This window comes from Cucurbita moschata, unplaced genomic scaffold, assembly GCF_002738365.1.
Source record: "Cucurbita moschata cultivar Rifu unplaced genomic scaffold, Cmos_1.0 Cmo_Scf00035, whole genome shotgun sequence".
Lineage (NCBI taxonomy): Eukaryota > Viridiplantae > Streptophyta > Magnoliopsida > Cucurbitales > Cucurbitaceae > Cucurbita > Cucurbita moschata.
In genome coordinates this window covers 188,653-193,595 of record NW_019268551.1, presented here as the reverse complement: position 1 = coordinate 193,595, position 4,943 = coordinate 188,653, and positions in this window count along the sequence as shown.

The following is a 4,943-nucleotide window of genomic DNA, read 5'->3' as shown; positions in this document are numbered from 1 at the left end:
GCATTCTACGAGAATTCTCAAGAGGTCACCCAACATAGAATTTACTACGATTGTGCACACCTTATTGGTACAAGTAGTAACTTTCATTTCTTTTAATTTTTTCTTAGTCATCCTTTCCTCAAGATCTCTCTCATTTAGATGTGGTCACGATTAATTCATATGTCCCTCGTTTACATGGGTGTACATGCCCATCAGCTACTGTCTTGATTCATGTTCGAACCACATTTTACTGGGAGAGGTATCGCTCTAATACCATTTGTAACTCCCCATTAGAAGGTGCTAAATCCGGATTCCGAATCCTAATTCAAACCCTAGGCTGGAAGTTACAGATATGTCCTTATTTACTTTTTCTTTTACAATTTTTTTGATATTATGAGATCGAAGGATTATGAAATTGATATGAGTTTGGTAAGTTATGTATGTACCAAAATGGAGCACATAGGAATGTGTATGAAATTGATGCACGTCTCCATTATATTTATGTTAAGAATGATATAAAAGTGAAATCAATAAGTGAACTAACACAAAATCTAAATTCTCGAACAAAAGATTCAATGCACCGCATATTATTGAACCAATAAAATATGAAAAAGTAAAAGCATTATTAATAACATAAAATAGTGCGATAACATTGGAACAATTCAGTAATTAAAGTGGCAGTTACATACTACCTTATTAGTAATTTCATATTATTTATGTTGATACATATAACTTACACAACTATACTTGTGTGCAATTTTTAACCAACTTTAGGAACGAAAACAACGACATCATTAATATTGACACGAACCCAAACTCGTGAAGGATCGAACTCTGATTTTTCGTAACAACAAGCTAGAATCTTTTGGGCTTTGACACAAGGATTCTCTCTTTCTATTATTTCAGCAGCAACAGAAAATTTTACTCCCACGAGCTCAGGCCATTCACTTTTTCCTATTTAAAACATATATTCGTGTTAAATTTGCTAATACACATAACTCTACCAACAAAATGTAGAATTCAATAAATCGTTATATAATCATATATATAAAATTTCAAAATTGGTAGGAATAAACATAAATTTTAAAAACTTGAAAATAAAAATGAACAAACCAAGGATAAATGTTTCAAATCAGGAGGATTTGAAAATAAACTAAAAAAAACATAAATTGTTATAAATTTGAAATAAAGATACTAAATCATTATACAGTAACGTTCATAAGCTAAATCGTTAGCTATCGAACACATTTGAGTAACTGATAGGAAGAACATACTGTGAGGACGGGAATCAGACATTTTGTTGAATGCTTTGGTTAGTTATATGTAAATGCTTAGCTTACGCTTTTGTGTTGAATATGTTTTAGCGAAATGGGATTTGTATTTATAGCCACTGTCCGCTGCCCTTAGTGGAATACTTTGTTCCTGTTCTCAAATTTGCCTATTACCGTTTTTATTCTTTAATTTATTTTATTTTCAAAGTCATGTTTTTTTAAAAGATTTTGTTCGTTTCGTTAGATATGGATCATATTAATTTATTTATTATAAATGTTGATATGCATGGTGATTTTAATGTATCGATGCATCATTTCAATATATCAATCAATTTCATATATCGATATCAACAAACACAAAAACATATTGTTGATATGATAAATTACGTCTCATCTGGTCGATATCTATCATGTCTAATATCTTCATACATACATATATGCATCTCAAGAATGTTCACATTTTTTTTTAATTTAAGATTATCGAAGATTTTAGAATATTATAAAAAAAATTTATAGCATATTTATTAAAAGAGGAGTCAAATTAATTAAACTTAAACATTACTCACAACCAAAAGTCTTAGTGAAAAGACCAAAATACCAAAAAGCTAACGAGAATAATCAAAACAAGCAAGTGGTAAAAAAACTTGTGTTAAAAGTCAATAATTTTTTTGATGACTTTTTTTAATAATAAATAATAAAAAAAGGACCATAACAAATCTCTTGACGAGACAAAACAAAGAGTTTAAAGAACATTAATTTAATATCTAGTGAAGAAGAAGAACTTAAACTCGACAAATTATGTATGCAAATAGTAAAAACGAAAAGAATAGGAATGATAAAGAGTAAGTGATGATTCTAACTCATCCAAACCAAAAATGGCACTAACAGATACAGCTGAACAGCTTCATTGACTTCTTTCATAACTTACCAATGATCGGTCCATGAAAATGTTTGTTAAATATTTTAGACGTATGTTTTCGGAAGGTATTAGTCATGTTATGCATGTGTTAGACCAAAAAACCAAAAAGCTTATACAAGATTTTGAAATATTATAAAAAAATTTATAGCATATTTATGAAAAAGAGGAGTCGAATTCATTAAACTTAAATATTACTCACAACCCAAAACATTACTAACAACTCAAAGTCTTAAGTGAAAGACCAAAAAAAACCAAAAAGCTAACCAGAATAATCAAAACATATCATCTAAAGCAAGTGGTAAAAAAACTTGTGTCAAAAGTCCATACTTTTTTCCATGACTTTTTAAAAAAAAAAAAAAAAAAAAAACCATAACAAATCTCTTGAGGAGACGAAAGAGAGAGTTTGAAGAATACTAATCTAATATCTAGTGAAGAAGAACTTAAACTCGACAAATTATGTATGCAAATAGTAAAAACAGAAAGAATACGAATTCTAAAGAGTAAGTGATGATTCTAACTCATCGAGACCAAACATAGCACTAACTGTTGAAATACAAAAGCTTTATTGACTTCTTTTATAACTTACTAATGATCGATCCATGACAATATTTGTTAAATATTTTAAACGTATGTTTTCTGAATGTATTAGTCATGTTATGCATGTATTAGCGACATTAATTTAGGGTCATCATAGATAATCTATACTGATTGTGCTACATCTCACATTAATGGAAATTTTTTAATAAACTTCTAATTTTGAAAAACAATGTCTACCTTTGTTTAAAGTATATCAAAAACAAAAAATACCTTTGAAATAAATTTCTATCTATTATCAAATGTTTTACACAAATTTTTTAACAAAAATATTTGAAAAATGTCACATTTTTTTTAAAGACTTCTCTTTCTAATTTCAGGAAGATTTTCTGTTAAGAGGCTCCCACCAGAGTCCGTCTTGTGTTTGAGTCTTAATCAAGAAGATGGTAGAGAAGTAACTTCATCTAACTTGAGATCGAACACATTCTTCAACCATTTTTCTCCTCCATTCTACATATTTTTAACTATGGAGATGGACTATTTTGAATCGTTTGAATTCTGTAAACAAATTTAAAAGTTAATATTTTTCAATCTCATTCTAGAAAATGTTAAATATTGTTGGAACTTGAAACATTTTCCAAGGAAAAAAATAGTCTTAAACGATTTTTCTCGAGACATTTTTTTGTTCGTTTTTAAATTGATATCATTGGTTATGCTTCACGGTTAGGTGGCAGAAGTAAGGTAAAAAAAGGATTATAATAAATCTCTTGACGAGACGAAACAAAAAATTTGAAGAACATTAATTTAATATCTAGTGAAGAAGAAGAACTTAAACTCCAAATTATGTATGCAAATAGTAAAAATGAAAAGAATAGGAATGATAAAGAGTAAGTGATGATTCTAACTCATCCAAACCAAACATGGCACTAACCGATACAGCTGAAATATAACAGCTTCATTGACTTCTTTCCTAACTTACCAATGATCGGTCCATGAAAATGTTTGTTAAATATTTTGACGTATGTTTTTTGAAGGTATTAATCATGTTATGCATGTGTTAGCGACATTAATTTAGGGTCGTCATAGATGACCTATACTAATTGTGTTAAATCTCACCTGAGTGGAAATTGAGATAGCTTCTACCAGTTTCCATTGGTTTAGCAATTGGCCACTAATTTAGTGAGTTTAACCCAGTCTAGTGGTTGGTTCAAACAGTTCAACATATTTATATTCAATTCGTAAATTCGTAATAGCTCAACTTGTTCAAAATGGTTCAACGTCTTTTGGGTTGTTTAGTGCAGGCAATTTGGGCTGGCTTAACATCGGTTCAACTCGTTTCAATTGAGTTGAGCATGGTTCAAACATTTTTGTTCAAGTAAGGACAAAGACATTTGAGCTAGCCGATGATATTTGCTAAGGAGATCATTAGACAATTACGATCAAGTTTGATTTCACATTAGTTTTTCATTTCTTTTTAATGTTAAAACAAATAAAACCTTTACAAGAATACGTGTACATACAACTATCATCGGCTATTTGCTTGCACATCAATGTTTGTAGCTATATGTACATGTACTCTCGTAAATATCACTTCAAATTCGATTTTTACGATGATATTTGCTTCTTAGACGGAGATGTGCCTTCATTTCTTCTACGAGCGCTATTTGTTTGCACATTAACATTTGTTTGTCTATCATATGAAATTAGACGATGATTTTACTTCAAGAAGCTCTAGTCAATGAGTCTTTACGATATATGTAATGGTGAAATTGTCAACATGAGAATAACTCAAGTAACATAAAATTGTACCCTCAAACAAGAAGTCAGAGATTTGAATTCCCTCACGTGAAGAGAAAGTAAAATCGTAGCGACGAATTAGTAAGTAATAGACCAAATTTGACATGCATTATTAATAATAGAAATAGTACGATAACATTGGAACAATTTAGTAATTAAAGTGGTAGTTAGCTACTACCTTATTAGTAATTTCATATTCTTTATATCGATACATATAAGTTGCACAACCATACTCGTGTGCAATCTTAACCTACTTTTGGAACTACAACAACAATATCATTAATATTGACATCGACAAAAACTCTTGAACGATCGAATTTTCTATCTCTTGGACTCCCAGCAAGAATCTTTTGTGCTTTGACATTTGGATTCTCCTCTTCTATTATCCTAGCAGCAATGGAATATTCTACGAACACAAGCTCGGGCCATTCACTTTTTTCTAT